Source organism: Pongo pygmaeus, chromosome 23 (assembly GCF_028885625.2).
Source record: "Pongo pygmaeus isolate AG05252 chromosome 23, NHGRI_mPonPyg2-v2.0_pri, whole genome shotgun sequence".
NCBI classification, from domain to species: Eukaryota; Metazoa; Chordata; class Mammalia; order Primates; family Hominidae; genus Pongo; species Pongo pygmaeus.
The window spans coordinates 44,094,449-44,112,597 of NC_085931.1; the positions used below are offsets into that span (position 1 = coordinate 44,094,449).

The window sequence follows — 18,149 nt, forward strand, 5'->3', positions numbered from 1 at the left end:
TGCTACATAAGTCCAAATTCTAACCACCCCTTTGAGTTACCCATCATCAGGTTTCTCCCATGTGTTAATCAACTCTGTTTCTCTCCTCTTAATCTATTTTGTGTCAGTCTAATTTGCAGGGTCCCAGCCAGAGAACCTAGGAGGATAGAGGAAAAAGGTTTTTTATCCTTCCGAATATGTGTGAAATGGTACAGAGCAAAATAAGGCATGGAAAATAGCTATGGAGTATGGAAGAGGAGGATGCTAAGTTAATTAGTTAATTAATTTTTTTGAGATGGAGTTTCGCTCTTGTTGCCCAGGCTGGAGTGCAATGGTGTGATCTCGGCTCGCCACAACCTCTGCCTCCTGGGTTTAAGCGATTCTCCTGCCTCAGCCTCCCAAGTAGCTGGGATTACAGACATGCGCCATCATGCCCAGCTAATGGTGTATTTTTAGTAGAGACAGGGTTTCTCCATGTGGGCAGGCTGGTCTCGAATTCCTGACCTCAGGTGATCGCCTGCCTTGGCCTCCCAAAGTGCTGGGATTACAGGCTTAAGCCACCGTGCCCGGCGAGGATGCTAATTTAAAATAAGAAGGTGGGCAAGGCGTGTTCCCAGTGAACATTTCTTTCCTCTTACTTATGGCTGAGGGCATCCTGATGGTTATATTATGTTTCCTAATAAGGTTTGATTGTGGGCTTGGACAGCTTGAAGTTGGCATTGAATATAGTTGAGTAACCAGAGGGTGACAATAAATATGTAAGCATAGGAAAATGCACAGATTGCTGAAGAGGCACATAGGTGTACCAGGCAGGGAACAGGATTGGCCAGATCATGAAATGCCTTCAGTGCTGTGATTCCGTGCTTCCTATGACGCTCTGGCCCGAGTCAGGAAGAGACACAAAATCCTCCACTGCATTTCCATAACAGCTCTTTCAAGACTGGACTCTTAATAAAACTTTACAGAGACTATTGGATCACCGAGAAATAAACACAGGGGAACAATAAATCTAGAATCTGTACTGTCTAAAATGGTAGCCACTAGACTCATGAGGCTATTTAAATCTAAGTTTGGCCAGGCGCGGTGACTCATGCCTGTTATCCCAGTGCTTTGGGAGGCTGAGGTGGGTGGATCACCTGAAGTCAGGAGTTCGAGACCAGCCTGGCCAACATGGCAAAACCCTGTCTCTACTAAAAGAAAACAAAACAAAACAAAAATTAGCCAGGCATGGGGGTGTATGCCTGTAACCCTAGTTACTCGGGAGGCTGAGGCAAGAGAATCGCTTGAACCCAGGAGGCGGAGGTTGCAGTGAGCTAAGAGATTGCACCACTGCACTCCAGCCTAGGTGATAGAACGAGACTCCATCTCAAAAAAAAAAAAAAAAAAGGTAAAAAATTAAATAAATAAATAAATCTAAGTTTATCAAAATACCATAAAAAAATCACTTCCTCAGTTGTACTGGTCACATGTGACCCAAGAGTGTAATAGCCACATGCGGCCCAAGAGTGTAATAGCCACACAAGGCTAGTTACTAGTGTAGAGATAGAACATTTCCAACTTGCAGGAAGTTTTATTGGACTGTACTGGTCTAGGTAATATTTTTAGAGTGGTGCTACTCAAGTTTAATGTGTACATGTATTACCTGGTGATCTTGTAAAAAAGGCAGAGTTTGATTCATTAGGTGCAGAATGATTCATTAGGTGCAGATTCATTCATTCTGCATTTCTAATTAGCTCCCTGGCGATCCAATGCTGCTGGTTCACTACCACCATTTAGTAGCAAGAGCTCAGAGATTGCATCTTGTTCTCCAGTGCTTCTAGAAAATACCTAGTGCCCAGGGAGCTTCTGCATTAACTTCTATGTTTGTTTTGTTTTTTTTTTTTGAGATGGACTTTTGCTCTTGTTGCCCAGGCTGGAGTGCAATGGTGCGATCTCGGCTCACTGCCACCTGGGAGGCAGACTCCCAGGTTCAAGCGATTCTCCTGCCTCAGCCTCCCGAGTAGCTGGGATTACAGGCACTTGCTACCACACCCGGCTAATTTTTTATTTTTAGTAGAGACGGGGTTTCTCCATGTTGGTCAGGCTGGTCTCGAACTCCTGACCTCAGGTGATCCGCCTGCCTCAGCCTCCCAAAGTGCTGGGATTACAGGCGTGAGCCACCATGCTTGGTCTGCATTAACTTCTTTCACATCCATTCATGGTCTTATTTTGCCATTGGAGGTAGAAGACCTGCAGTGTATTATCCTCACCGTTCCTTACTAGATGATCATAATTTATGGCAGGTGCATGGACTAAAGACCTAAATGCTTATATTAAATTTCTGGCTTTAGCGTTTATCAGCTGTGTGAACTTGAGCAAGTCACTTAACCTCTCTGTGTCTCAGTTTTCATAATCAAAACGGGGAAAATAATAATATCTTAGAATGCTTTCTGAAATTTTGTAAGTAATCTATAATGTTAGCTATTATATTTATTAATCAAATAGGTTTCTTTGCAAGCCTCCTTTTCTCATGTATCTCCTCTGTGCTAGGAACTAGGAAAAATAGATATGATCAAGACACAGTTCCTGACCTTGAAGGGCTCTCAGACAGGATTCCCAGATGTCTGGCATTGGCGTGGGTCTTTGGGAATGAGATTCTAACTATTGTGTTTAATAAATGAAGTAGATATCTCACGATGTTAGATGGAACGCATTTCTATGAAAATAAATGCTTCTCTTTTACCTTGCTGCTTGGTGCTTCAGTTGACGTTATAGGGCAACCCTGCTTGTAGCCCAACCAGGCAGATAAGGTACCTACATGTGCAATAGGAAGATATGTCACCAGGCTGAGTCCGTGCACGATGTCACATTCAAGGAAAGACAGCAAGCAGCCAACATTATTCAAAGCAAATTTATGATTCTGTGGGTTCCTTTCAAAGCATGTCCCAAAGGATGCAATTTACAACTGAAAGCAGTACTTTTAAAATCTTTTTGTTTTATTCCTTTCAATTTCCTTTCTCATTCTTTTTCCTACCAAATGTTTACCTGAAATGAAGTCTGTGATTCTTTCCTGCCTCTTTCTCTCCATTTCCCATTCATATGGTAGCAAAGCCCTGCCTCTCTCATATGCCCATCCCCTTGCCCATAAGCTGTTTCCCTTTCCTTCCTCTTCCTCCAGTCCTGATGTTCACAGACCCCAATCCCTTTCTCTTTTTTTTTTTCTTTTTTTTTGAGATGGAATCTCACTCTGTCACCAGGCTGGAGTGCAGTAATGCAGTCTCAACTCACTGCAACCTCCGCCTCCTGGGTTCAAGCGATTCTCCTGCCTCAGCCTCCCGAGTAGCTGGGACTACAGGTGCGCACCACCACGCCCAGCTAATTTTTTTTGTATTTTTAGTAGAGACGAGGTTTCACCATGTTGGCCAGGATGGTCTCGATCTCTTGACCTTGTGACCTGCCCACCTTGGCCTCCCAAAATGCTGGGATTACAGGTATGAGCCACCGCACCTGGGCCCCCCTTCCTTCCTTCCTTCCTTTTTTTCTTTCTTTCTGAAGGAGTTTCACTCTTGTTGCCCAGGCTGGAGTGCAGTGGCACGATCTCGGCTCACCCCAACATCCGCCTCCCAGGTTCAAGTGATTCTTCTGCCTCAGCCTCTTGAGTAGCTGGGATCACAGGCAGCTGCCACCTTGCCCAGCTACTTTTTTGTATTTTTAGTAGAGATGGGGTTTCGCCATGTTGAGCAGGCTAGTCTTGAACTCCTGACCTCAGGTGATCCGTCCGCCTCGGCTTTCCAAAGTGCTGGGATTACCGGCGTAAGCCACTGCACCTCGCACCCCCATTCCCTTTCTACAAGCCTGCACTCCCAGCTCTTTCCACACCTTGCAATATCTTGGGAGAGGAAATCTGGCTCCATTTCTCACTGTGTCTGGGTGGAAATCTGCCCATTTCCTGGATAACAAGGGAGAGTCAGAAACAGACCCCAAAAGAAAAAACTTCTTCCTTCATAGAAAGGATCTTGGAGGTTGTGGTATGCAGAATTTTTGGACGTCCCCTAGGATCTCCCCTGCCCCCTGCCCCCCAGTGTAGACGCCCTACGTCATCCTCAGCTCTGTGAACATGATGGATATTATTCCTGTGATTAGGTTATGTGAGATGACACATTCACTTTAAAAAGGGAGATCATTCGGCCAGGTGCGGTGGCTCACGCCTGTAATCCCAGCACTTTGGGAGGCCAAGACGGGTGGATCATGAGGTCAGGAGATCGAGACCATCCTGGCTAACAAGGTGAAACCCCGTCTCTACTAAAAATACAAAAAATTAGCCAAGCGTGGTGGTGGGCGCCTGTAGTCCCAGCTACTCGGGAGGCTGAGGCAGGAGAATGGCGTGAACCCGGTAGGCGGAGCTTGCAGTGAGCCGAGATCATGCCACTGCACTCCAGCCTGGGCAACAGAGCGAGACTCTTGTCTCAAAAGAAATAAAAAAAAAGGGAGATCATTCAAGGTGCACTTGACCTAATCAAATGAGCTCTTTGAAAGCAGAAGTGTTTCTCAGGTTGGTCACTGAGGAAGGAGTCAGAGATATGCTCTTGCTGGGCTGGAAGAGGTAACAACCATGTTTCGAGCTGTCTATGGGGACCATGTGGCAAGGAATGTGGGTGTCCTATAGGAGGTAAGAGAAGCCCCTGATAAGGAAAGAGGGACCTCAGTCCTACAACCTCAAGGAGCTGATTTTGGCCAACAACTTTAATGACTTTGGAAGTTGATATGGTTTTGCTCTGTCCCCACCCAAATCTCATCATGAATTGTAGCTCCCATAATTCCCACGTGTTGTGAGAGGAGATAATTGAATCATGGGGGTGGTTTCCCTTATACTGTTCTCGCGGTAGTGAATACGTCTCACGAGGTTTGATGGTTTTATAAGGGGAAACCCTTTCCACTTGGCTCTCATTTCTCTCTTGTCTGCCACCATGTAAGAAGTGCCTTTCACCTTCTGCCATGATTGTGAGACCTTCCCAGCCACATGGAACCGTGAGTCCATTAAACCTCTTTTTCTTTCTAAATGACCCAGTCTCAGGTATGTCTTTATCAGCAGCGTGAAAACAGACTAAAACAGAAATGGATTTTTTTCCCCAGAGTATCCAAAAAGAAACACAGGCTGGCTGACACCTTGATTTCAGCCTTGTGAGGCCCTGCAAACAGAACCCAGCAATGCCGTTGCTGGACCTCTGACCTATATACAACTATGAGCTAATAAGTGGGAGTTGCTTTGGACCTCTAAGTTTGCCATTATTTGTTACCTAGCAATAGAAAATCAACAGAGCGAGAGTAAAGACAGATAGGATAAGAAAGCTCGTACATGAATGATTTCTGTTTCTGTTGGAGATGAAAGTATTACTAGTCACACAGAGCAAGGGCTAGGGGCTAAATGAGGTGCACTGATGGTAAATGCTGATAGAGGCCTGTGGAGGGGACCTTGTGGCCCAGGGCAGCAAGAAATGCTCCATTGGAGAGATGGGGTACATGCGAGTGACAATGAGAAGAGTTGGTAGCTGGAGAGAACTGGAAAAGCCTTCAGGTAAGGGGAGTGATTTAAGCACAACTGTGTGAGCAGAAATATGCAAGAGGTGCTATAGGAAGAGTAGGGAGGCTGCCACTGATCCCATCTATCTTCCCTGTCTGACTTGGCTGAGGCCATTCCAGACAATTCTCTGAATACGTTATGCATTTTCACATCTCCAGGCATTTGCAGATACCTCTTCTTCTGCCTATAACAACCTTTCTGCCTTCCTCCCTTGTCTTTCAAGACCCAGCCCAAGGCTCCTCCCCTACAGTTCCTAGTCTCAGAAAGGTGAATCTCGAGCCCGTTTTCATGGCTCATAAATAGAAGCTGGCACTTCAATAGACTTTTTCTCTCTCTTTCTTTCTTTCTTTTCTTTCTCTCTCTCTCTTTCTGTCTTTTTTGATGAAGTCTTGCTCTGTCACCCAGGCTGGAGTGCAGTGGTTCCATCTCCGCTCACCACAACTTCCGCCTCCTGGGTTCAAGAGATTCTCCTGCCTCAGCCTCCCAAGTAGCTGGGATTACAGGCGTGTGCCACCACGCCCAGCTAATTTTTTTGCATTTTTAGTAGAGATGGGGTTTCACCATGTTGGCCAGGCTGGTATCGAACCCCTGACCTCATGGCCCACCCGCCTCAGCCTCCCAAAGTGCTGGGATTACAGGCATGAGCCACCACGCCCGGCCTAGACTTGTTCTTTCTACTATCCCACATTTAGTAAAGAAAGGAAAGAAACTCTTTTCCAGGTCAATAATCAACCTCAAATGTATCCTTTTGCTCTAATTCTCATTTCCAAATGGCAGGCTTTCTTACAGTGGGGCCCACCCCCCCAGGCTGGCCAGGCTGACAGCCCAATTCTGTAGGAGCCCTTGGCTGTGAATTTCTACAGTAGCTGGAACTGTGAGGAGCTTCCCCAGGCTCCCCGAGAGAACTGGAGGGCCCCAGGCTCTTCCCACGGCATCCTTGATCATGTTCTTGTTTCCTCCTCCAGAAACGTGGGGCTAAAATAAGCCCAGAAGCTGAGGAAGGGCTGACTCAGACCCTCAGAGTGGAGCAATCACTGCACGGCTGCTCCTTGTAAGAAACATCCCGTTGCGCCTGAGTTGTTTATTGCCAGGAGCTGTAAGTGAAAAATGAGCTCTCCTAAGCCAGGCTGGGAGCAGGCTCCTCTTCCTGGAGATGGCACGATGCTTCACAGCTTGGAAACATTCTGTGCCAGTATAAAAGGGGTGGCATACATCCCTCGGAGCAGGAAAGCTTGGTGACAAAGGGGAAGGAGCCTGGGCTGGAAGCCAAGTGGCACTAGGGTTAGTCTCAACTTCATTGCTTACCAGGTACGTCAAATGAATGATACCCTTACCCGCTGAGAGTCTACCTTTTCTCAGTTGCAAGATTAAAATGTAAGCCCAGATGATGTCTGAGTTTCTTTCTGGCCCCAGCTTTCTTTTAGTTTGTCCAAGCAGCTCCACAAACTCACTCTCAGGCGAATGTGGGCTATTAACGGTGGAGAAAGGAATTCTGACGTGGTCTATGGCAGCCGTTGCTTCATTGAGTCGGGTTCAATCAGCACGCACTGATCGGGCACCTCTGCTGTCCAGGCATCTGGGAAATGGCTGGGGATACAGAGGTGAAAAAGACAGGGTTTCTTCAGGAACTCACTTTCCAGCAGGTGAGAATATGAGTAGAAAAGGTGGACAAAACAAAAAGCTGACCAACAACACAAACTCCTTTGCTAAGCCCTGAATGAATGATCTGGACAAGTAGCTCAGAATGAGGAACAGTTCACAAGAGTCCAGGTGGGAGTGGGCTTCAGCAAGAAATTCAATTCTGTTACCATTAGTTTGGTACAAAAGTAATTGCAGTTTTTGCCATTCCTTTTTTTTTTTTCTTTTCTTTTTTCGAGACGGAATCTTGCTCTGTCGCCCAGGCTGGAGTGCAATGGCTCGATCTCGGCTCACTGCAACCTCCGCCTTCCGGGTTGAAGCGATTCTCCTGCCTCAGCCTCTGGAGTAGCTGGGATTACAGGCATGTGCCACCATGCCCAGCTAATTTTTGTATTATTAGTAGAAACGGGGTTTCGCCATGTTGCCCAGGCTGGTCTTGAACGCCTGAACTCAGGTGATCCACCCACCTCGGCCTCCCAAAGTGCTGGGATTACAGGCGTGAGCCACTGCGCCCAGCCACGCCATTACTTTTAAATAGCAAAAACCGCAATTACTTTTGCACCAACCCAATAAATTTTTCCCATCTCAGTGAAGTTTTATTGAGAAAGAGGTCAGTAAGAAATGATTAGAGAGGTCAAAATTTACTTTCTTCTGATGATCTAACATTTCAATGTCCATGTAGTTTTTCCCAGACAGCAAGAATAATTCAGGGTTGGTTTTCATCCCAAAGTTTCCCCATACTTAAGAGAAAAACCATTCACATGCAGCGATGGGGGGGCCACTTAACTGAAAATATTTCTAATGCAAAAGAGTAAGAGACTAAATCATTACCGAAGAGTTCAGGTCCTATTTCAATGATACTCTCTCTCTCAGATTCACCAGAGTCAGCACTTCCAAAATGTCTTTCAAACATTTAAAAAACATTTATTAATGACATTTGCATTTTAAGCCATAATTAAAACAAATGTTAAGATTTAATGACATATTTTAATATTTCCAAATATCACGCTGCGTGCAATGGCTCATGCCTGTAATCCCAGCCCTTTGGGAGGCCGAGGCAGGCAGATTGCTTGAGCTCAGGAGTTTGGAAGCAGCCTGGGCAACATGGCAAAACCCCATCTCTACAAAAATTATCTGGGAGTGGTGGCATGCACCTGTAATCCCAGCTACTTGCGGGGCTGAGGTAGGAGACTTGCTGGAGCCCAGGAGGTCGACGCTGCAGAGATCCATGTTCACACCACTGCACTCCAGCCTGGGTTACAGAGTGAGACTTTGTCTCAATTAAAAAAAAAAAAAAAATCATTTAAAAGGCTACATTTAGTCAGGCGGAGTGGCTCACACCTGTAATCCCAACACTTTTGGAGACTGAAACCGGAGAATCACTTGAGGCTGGTAGTTTGAGACCAGCCTGGGAAACAAAGCAATACCCTGTCTCTACAAAAAAAAGTTTTAAAAATGAGCTGGGCACAGTGGCACATACCAGTTGACCTAGCTACTAGGGAGGCTGAGGAGCAAGGATCACTTGAGCCCAGGAGGTTGAGGCTGCAGTGAGTTATGATTGTGTCACTGTACCCCAGAAGGAGACTCTGTCTCTAAAATAAATAAATATTTTTAAAGGCTTTATTTAATTTTATGATTTTCTCATTGGGTTTTTTTTTTTTTGCCATCAACTTTTTAGTTTGAAGCTTGAAAAATGAATTAAAATAAGCAAAATTTGAGACATCATGCATACAGAAAATGAATAAAACAAATGGAAGACTGAATAAAATGTACTACATTATATATTTATAAAACAAATGCTATATAACCACCAATCAGGTTCTATAGATTCCCTCTATTTTCATCTAAATTACATGTATGCCGTTGTAACCGTAACTGTAATGCAGCACATAAGGCACCTAGGATGCTTCCTGATATACACTCAGTACTCAGTATGTACTCATCCAAATTGTGAGTCACTGATTCATTCAACAAACATATATTATATGCCAGCTTTGTGTCAAGCACTGGAGAAAGAAAAATGGCTAGACATACTGCCCCATCCCAGCACCACAAGGGAGACAGATACGTGCAACTGAAAGTGATTACAGCTCAAGTTAGTGGAGAGCTCTCCCCAGTGACCCCAGGGCATAGAAGAAGGAGCGGCTTTTCTGCAGAAGGAAAAGGAGTTTGCCGATGAGCACGGTGGGAAGAGAGCTGTTGTTCCACCACAAGTAATGACATGAACAGAGGCACAGAGACCTGGGTGAGCAGGCTCATCCCTGTTCACGGTGGGGCAGGAAGGATGGGGGTTGGGGGATGGATCAGGCAAAGCTGAAGTTTTTCTTTGGGAACAGGGGAACTAGTAGAATCCTGTAAGTACATCAAATCTATAGAGAAGATTTTTCTCACAATGGGGTGGAAATTTTGAGCTTATGTGGAAATGTCATTTACCGCCACATAGTAATAATAACAATTGCTAATATTATTATTAACAATTATACTACTGTTGCTGAGCCTCCAGAGCATTGCATATGTATTATGTCATTTATCACCACAAAAAGCCCCTGAGTTGTCTACTATTATTACTGAGAGGCAGTAGAATTTAATTATTATGAATGCATGCTCTGAAGCTAGATTATTTGTATTAAGGTCCTGGCTCCACATTTAGGCAAGTAGCTTAATCTCCCCATGACCCAGTTTTCTTATCTTTATAATGAGGTAATAAAAGTATCAAGCTGATGAGGCTGTGGAAAGGATTTAATAAAATTCTACCTGTGAAATGTTTAAAATAATGTCTGTCCAATACATTTTGTTTAATGAAGGTTGCCTTTTATTGACCCATTTCACAGAGGAGAAAACTGAGGCTTGGGGAGAGGAGGTCACATTTCAAACGTCATCTGGCCAGTAAGTTGAAGGTTCTGGATTCAAATCCAGGAAATCTCAACACAGAGCCCCACCTCTCTACCATCTAACAAGCCAGGTTTGGTTGCTAAAGTTGGGACTTTCTCTGGCAAACTTTTGACATGCTTAACTCTGTTTCAAGGACTTCCTTTTTTAAATTAAAAAAAAAAAAGTTAACAGACAGGATCTGGTTCTGTTGTCCAGGCAGGAGTGCAGTGGCTATTTATAGGAATGATCATGGCACACTGCAGCCTGGAACTCCTGAGCTCAAGTGATCTTCCCGTCTCAGCCTCCTGACTAGCTGAGACTGCAGGCATGCACCACCATGCCTGATTCAAGGACTTTCTTAAGTCATCCCCTGCCAAAAGGTCCAGCCAGAAGGGGATGAGGAAATGTACCTTTATTTGCTTATTGCTACCTGAAGGAATCATTAATTAATTAATGGATTTTATCAAACATTTATTCACTTACAGATATAGTTTCAGTGTTTGCCACCTCCAAATCTCATGTTGAAATGTGATCTCCAGTGCCAGAGGTGGGGCCTAGTGGGAGTGGGAAGTGTTTGAATCATGTGGGCAGATCTCTCAAGAATGGCTTGGTGTCCTCCCTGCAATAATGAGTTCACTGGAGATCTGGTTGTTTAAAGGAGGCTAACATCTCCTCCTCTCCTTCTTGCTCCCGCTCTTGCCATGTGACACCACCTGCTCCACCTGCATCTTCTGCCATAATTGTAAGATTCCTGAGGCCCTCACCAGAAGCAGATGCCAGCAGCTTGCTTCTTGTACAGTCTGTAGAACCGTGAGCCAAATAAATCTCTGTTCTCTGTAAATTACCCAGTCTCAGGGAATCCTTTATGGCAACGCAAAGTGAACTAACACACTTACTCATCCCCTAAGTGTTCGGCATCGAATTTTGTCATTTCACATAAATTATCTCAGATACTGTCCACCACCAAAACTGTCTGACTATTCCCATTTTCTAAGTGGGGACACTGATGCTTAGAGGAGTTAAATAACATGTTCAAGGCCAGACAATTGCTATTGACTTTGCAATGTCTACCCCACACCATCTGCAGGGTTGGGACCTGATTAATGTGAGCTAGTCACAGAAATCACATCTCCATTTCCAGTGGGAGAATTCAGGCCTAAGCCAATTAGTGCAGAGCATCCTGCCAGCTGTAGGGATTAGTTCAGAAATGAGCGTACATTTGAATAAAAAAGGTGCAAGTGGAAATTTTCTGGGGCTTCTGCAGATATTGTCCTCTCTCTCTGGAGAAAGCATCAGCAGGAGCCAGTTTGATCCTCTGACATTGCTGTGTGTGGATTTGAGGTCTGGGGATGCTGCAGCCACCTCACAATAAGCTTGGGCATGACACTGGTGCAGGGGTGGGAATGGCCAGGAGCATCACAGAGACCACTGGATAAAGCCAATCCTGAAGCTGCCTGCTATGTGGGCCAACAGATGTCCTTATTGTTCCAACAGTCTGAGTAAGAATTTCTGCACAGTTCGCACAGCACAAAACTTGGTTCCAAGTCCAAGTCCAAACTGGGGCTACTCCCCAATCCATGCCTTCCTACCATGCATGGCTGCAGACATGGTTCTTCTACTCAAGTTGTTTACCATCTGGCAGGAGGTTTTTGGCATTCTGCTCTAGTGGCAGATTTGGTCATCAGTCACAATGCCAAGCTGATGGTGGTTTGAGTCATTGTTTTTCTGTTGGCCTATTTCTTTCATAATAAATATGTATTGCTTAGATAATAAGAACAACAAAGGGGAAAATTCCATGTGAGGCAGAGGTAAACAAAAAAGCTCTGCTTTTAGGAGGCTTATATAAAGATCAAGCTGTATGATGTGTGTTGAGCATGCTTTAAAGAATGCTAAACTGGGTGGGGCTCAAGACAGATAAAAGACATTAAGCCTTTTATCATACCACTAGGCACTAGTGACTTTTGAGACCTGACAATTAATTAGGAGGAGCTGGTTGTAGTTATTATCAAACCTCTCTAATTTCCCCAAGTGAATGGGTGAGGGCTGGGTTGAGGAGAGATGGGGGAGAGGTGGTAAGAATCCTCTGAAGCCCATTTCTGGAACTTTGATTTCTCAGGATCGCCACTTCCTTGGTGGATTTCCTTTCTGCTCTCCTGCAAGTGTCCCTTGTGAGTCTCTGACTCCGTAGGACTGGCCCCAGCTAACCCTTTGTTGCTAAGGATGTATCATCTTGCTGGGCTTTACCAAGGGTGTTAATAAAACAGCTTCTATGATTATAGCCACACAAAGGTAGGCAAGGAAAAGACCCTAATTTGGAAAGCAGAAACCCACTCTGCAGCTGGAGCCCAACTCCTGACCTTCCCACCTCCAAAGGCATAGGATAAGATTCCCTTCCCCTCGCTGATTGGATTAATTTCAGCCTCATTGCCAATTCCCCCCGTCCAGACTCATTTACCTACTGCTGTTTTTAACCTCAAAAAACGTCATGGCGACAAAGATCAGAGGAAAGATCACAGTGTCTGGAGTCAGAGAGACATTTGCATTTGCATCCCACCTCTGCCTCTTGCTAGAACTCTGATTTTGAGCAGGTTGCTTGAGGTCAGCTCCCTCATCTGTAGGGGGTTGCGATGAAATGATGTAATAGAAACCTTATAAATGCATGAAATTACTGAGGAAGTTATGTGCTTTTGGAGGAATTATGGGGCAGGGAAGCAAGAGAGATGCCTTTATTTTCTCCCAGGGATGACAGTGGAAAGCAAGGAAGAGTGTTACAGCTGAGGGAACAGACAGTGGAAGGCCTGGGGACAAATAAAGTCCAATATAGCTGGAGCGTAGAATATGGGAAATAAATGAAGGCTCGAGATCTGAGGGTTCAAAACCATATAAGGACTTAACACATTATCCTAAGAGAAGGGAGGAGCCATTGAAGGTTTTTAAGCAAGGGAACAGCTTGACATGTGTTTTTAAAACTTTACTGTGCCTATACAGAGAATAGTTTGCAGGGGGTCAAGGCTGGAGCTGGCAGCCCAGTTAGGAGGCTGATGAACTAGTCCAGAGGATGGGTGGCAGCCTGAACCAGAGAGACAAAAGTGGGATCGAGAAAAATGGATGGCTATGCCACTTGCTATGGCTTCAAGGAAGTTACTTAACCTCAGTTAAGTTACTTAACCTTCACTGAGTTAAGTCTCAGGTTTTTTCCCCATTGTTTATGGAGGACAGCAATGGTATCTGCATCCTAGAGTTTTTAGGGGATTAAACGAGAAAATGCATATAGAGTGCAGAGCACAGCATCTGCCACATCGTATGCGCTGGCAAGATGGAAGCGACTATTACCATTGTTAGTAGTGGAAGTCATGTTGGCAAATATCACAGGGTGCATTCGGGGCATGCTGCTTAAATGAATGAAATAAGTGAATAGACAGTGAGTGCCAGAAAATGCCCTTTTCAAGACTGAAATCTTGTTTAAAAGGTATAAATAGTCCTGGTGAGGAAGGACAGAGAGAGATAGGGAGGGTTGTTGTCTAAAGAGGTCAATGTGCTCTCTTGGTGAGCTCTTCTGAGAGTTAGGACACAAAGAGAATGTGTTCAAATGGTGAACAGGTGGGGCAAGCAGGCTGGAATCCTTTTGAAGAGGGTCAGGAAACAAAAGCCTGCAAGCAGCACAGATGTGTGAAAAAGCTATTTTTAGTCTGGTACAAGAAGCCCACAGGAGAAGTACCACCCCTAACCCTAGTCCTCTTTGTCTCTGTCTTCTCTGCCGGGAAAATCAATCATCATGTCAGGAGGGCAGGTGTTAAAATTGGTCAGAGGAAATAAAAATCCAAGAGAGATGAAGATATAGTGAGAGAATGTCATGCTCTATTAAATGCATTCAAGTCTCATTGCTCAGAGAAATGACATGTTAGGGTTCAATTCAAAATATAAATGTTTTGTTGTTTTTGCAGGTTTTAAAGGAATATATGCTCATTTTAAGACTCAAACTATCAATAGAAACTATTTTAAGCACCAACTATATGGCAGGAAGTAAGTCTAGAGCTTTATGTATATTTACGTCATTTAATTATCTTTTTTTTTTTTTTTTTTGAGATGGAGTTTCACTCTTGTTGCCCAGGCTGGAGTGCAATGGCGTGATCTCAGCTCACCACAACCTCTGCCTCCCAGGTTCAAGCAATTCTCCTGCCTCAGCCTCCTGAGTAGCTGGGATTACAGGCATGAGCCACCACACCTGGCTAATTTTGTATTTTTAGTAGAGACGGGGTTTCTCCATGTTGGTCAGGCTGGTCTCGAACTCCCAACCTCAGGTGATCCACCCACCTTGACCTCCCAAAGTGCTGGGATTACAGGCATGAGCCACTGCACCCAGCTGTCATTTAATTATCACCCAAACTTATTGTGTGTATATTATCACTTACCCATTCTACAACTAATGAGCCCAAGACCAAGAGAGCTTAAGTGACTTGCCCGGAGTCGCACAGCTTGTTCTATGAACTGCTCATTTGGACAAGTTACTTAATCTCCCTATGCCTCAGTTGGTTCAACTGTTACAGAGGATAAGGACCCAACTGGTTTGGCTGACTTGAGTTTCAAATCCTCTCTCCTGTAGACTGAAGTGTGCTTAGACATTAGAACCACACTCTCATTCAAAATCTTCTTTTACAACTTACTAACTTTATGTCTTTGGGCAAGCCATATAGCCGTGTGCCTCAGCTCCTCTTCTGAAAACTAAGGATTTTTTTTGTTTTGTTTTGTTTTGAGACGGAGTCTCACTCTATTGCCCTGGCTGGAGTGCAGTGGTGCAATCTTGGCTCACTGCAAGCTCCGCCTCCCGGGTTCACGCCATTCTCCTGCCTCAGCTTCCCAAGTAGCAGGAATTACAGACACACAGCACCACGCCCAGCTAATTTTTCTATTTTTTTTTTTTTTTAGTAGAGATGGGGTTTCACTATGTTGGTCAGGCTGGTCTTGAACTCCTGACCTCGTGATCCGCCCGCCTCGGCCTCCCAAAGTGCTGGGATTACAGGCGTGAGCCACCACGTCCGGCTGAAAACTGGGGATCTTAATAGTGACAATGGGCTGTTGCAAGGATTAAATTAGCTAATACAGGCTGAATCCTTATAATAGTACCTGCTCTCTCATAGCTAATAGCTGATATTAATATAATTGGTAGCAGTAGTATTTCTATCCTGTCTTGTTAGGACAACATAACTCATCCCAGCAAGGTTCATTAGAAGAAAAAGAACGGACTTTCCAGGGCAGGCAGATCTCTTCTGAGAATTCAAGGAGCTCACACCTGTGAAACACTCAGAATAGTGCCTGGAAAAGTCGTGCTTATGCCCATGTTTAGTTATTATTATCTATAAATTCCACAACACAAGCTCTTAACTTCTATTTGCTACTTCTTCACACTGCATTATCATGCCTAAAAAAATCTCATCATCCAGAGACAGATATTGTTAACAGTTTCTTGTGTATCTTCCCTTACTTTTGAAGCAACTGCATAAATGTGTTTCTATGCCAGGTTCACATTTAACTGAGTTAAACATAGTGGGTGTGAACTCTGGCATTGGCAGATAGTGGCTCTGTGGCCTTAGGGAGGTAATTTCACCTGCCTGAATCATAGTTTATTTATCTGCAAAATGAGGATAATAATCATAGTTTCCTTATCTGCAAAATGAGGATAATAATCTCATAGAGTGGTAGTGAGGACAAAACATACCATTTTAAGGCACTTAGAACAGAATCTTGTCACATAGGCTTGAAAAAGACTTAGTAATTTAAACTGGATGTTCTACACAATGGCCAGAATAATCTTCATAAATCAGATTGTGTTACTTTTCTGCTTAAACTCCGAAATTTTCTTATTGTATTTGGAATTAAATTCATATGCCTTACCTTGGTCTATGTGAAGGGTCTTGGTGTCCTGAAAAATGTTATTTTCATTTTCTACCTAGTTCAGAACTGAGGGAGATATAGATGGATGTTTGGTGTGTGTCGTTTACATCTGTGGGATAGTAGATATTACGAACTAAATTGTGCCCCTCACCCACCCAAATTAACATGTTGAAGTGCTGACCCCCCATTATGACCATATTTGGAGGTAGGGCCTTTAAAGAGCCCGAGAATATTCCAGTTGCAGTCCTAGCATATGGAGACACGAAAAGTGGGGGATATGAATTTTCCTACTAAGAATCTACAAGGCCAGGCTGGACGCAGTGGATCACGCCTGTAATCCCAGCACTTTGGGAGGACAAGGAGGGTGGATCACGAGGTCAGGAGTTCAAGACCAGCCTGGCCAAGATGGTGAAACCCGTTCTCCATCGCTCCTGCCTGGGCAGGAGCCCAGGGAGTGAGACTCCCTCTCAAAGAAAAAAAAAAAAAAGAATCTAGAAAGCCATGAAGGAGAGGCCCTAATTCAATATGACTGGTATCCCTCTAAAGAAGAGAAGAGGCCGGGCGTGGTGGCTCATGCCTGTAATCCCAGCACTTTGGGAGGTCAAGGCGGGCAGATCATGAGGTCAAGAGATTGAGACCATCCTGGCCAAGATGGTGAAACCTCGTCTCTACTAAAAATACAAAAAAATTAGCTGGGCATGGTGGCACACACCTGTAGTCCCAGCTACTCGGGACACTGAGGCAGAAAAATTGCTTGAACTGGGAGGGGGAGGTTGCAGTGAGCCGAGATCGCACCACTGCGCTCCAGCCTGGCAACAGAGCAAGACTCCGTCTCAAAAAAAAAAGAGATACCAGAGACGCACATATAGAGAAAAGGCCGTGTGAGAACACAGCATGAAAGTGACCATCTGTAAGCCATAAAGAGAGGCCTCAGGAGAACCCAAACCTACTGACACCTCCATCGTGGACTTCCAGTCTCTAGAACCATGAGCGAACAAATTTCTGTTGTTTAAGTCATGCAGTCTGTGGTATTTTGTTACAGCATCCCTAGAAAACTAATACACTAGGTGTCCTAGGACAGCACCCAAAAAACAATCTTATATTCCAGATCACAGACAAAGGTGGACATTGATGATGGTGGACCTAGGGACTTAAACAATGGCAGGACACCTTCCTTCTCTCCATATTTCAGATCCATCCACCTTCTTCTCCCGCAGGAGCTCTTACTATAGCAGGTCAATGGCGACTGGCACTCCTAACCCTCCATCCTTAACAGGTCATTTTGCAAAAGGAGAGGAGATTTGCTGTTTTCCAGCCACCTAAGATCAAACCTTAAGTACTCTTTTGCCTTTCCCTGATTAGTTTTTTTTGTTGTTGTTGTTGAGATGGAGTTTTTGCTCAGTCGCCCAGGCTGGAGTGCAGTGGCGCGATCTCGGCTCACTGCAAGCTCCGCCTCCCGGGTTCACGCCATTCTCCCTGCCTCAGCCTCCAGAGTAGCTGGGACTGCAGGCGCCCACCACCACGCCCGGCTAATTTTTTGTATTTTTTTTAGTAGAGACGGGATTTCACCGTGTTAGCTAGTATGGTCTCGATCTCCTGACCTCGTGATCTGCCCGCCTCGGCCTCCCAAAGTGCTGGGATTACAGGCGTGAGCCACCGCGCCCGGCTCCCTGATTAGTTTCAATGATTATTTCTGGGCCAATCACTGGCCAGACAGCCTCATGCTCTGGGTGGAAACAAAAGGGAACATGATTTTTAGCGCGCTGTGAGGTTTTCATAAAGTGGGGGTGGAGCTGGTTGTTGAGGGGAGGTGGGGATTCCTATGTAAGTCAGAGCTTAGGAAAATAGAGCATACTCCATGTTTTACAAGTAACACGGGATTTAAAACAGAGCATTAGATGCTTCTAAAACTACAGTAAGGGGCAGAGGGAAATAAATCAGGAAAGGTCACAACTAATCTTTGTATGCTGCTGGTTTTCAAGGAAACAGGAAGGTGGAGGACCCCAGGAAACTGCTGGCAATGACAGGTATCTTCAGTACTGTGGTGAGTGAGTCACAGGAAAATGCCTAAAGGCCTCTCAGAGTCTCACGTCTACTGAAGTTCATATATCTTCTTTCTGTTTCCAAAGGAGCAGTGATTCTCTGTCTATCAATCATCTATCTTCCTAGTCACCTTCCTACTTACCTATCTAATTCTAGTCTTCCAAAA

The 18,149-nt window shown here is 44.8% G+C and overlaps 1 long non-coding RNA gene across 1 annotated transcript; it reads left to right on the forward strand.

The window, feature by feature from the left end:
* Positions 1 to 9,434: 9,434 nt before the first annotated feature.
* Positions 9,435 to 17,244, forward strand: LOC129023108 (uncharacterized). Its single transcript, XR_008496672.2, has 4 exons — positions 9,435 to 9,531; positions 10,009 to 10,139; positions 11,313 to 11,547; positions 17,158 to 17,244. It is a non-coding gene; the product is annotated as an uncharacterized LOC129023108 (long non-coding RNA).
* The last annotated feature ends 905 nt before the right edge of the window (positions 17,245 to 18,149 follow it).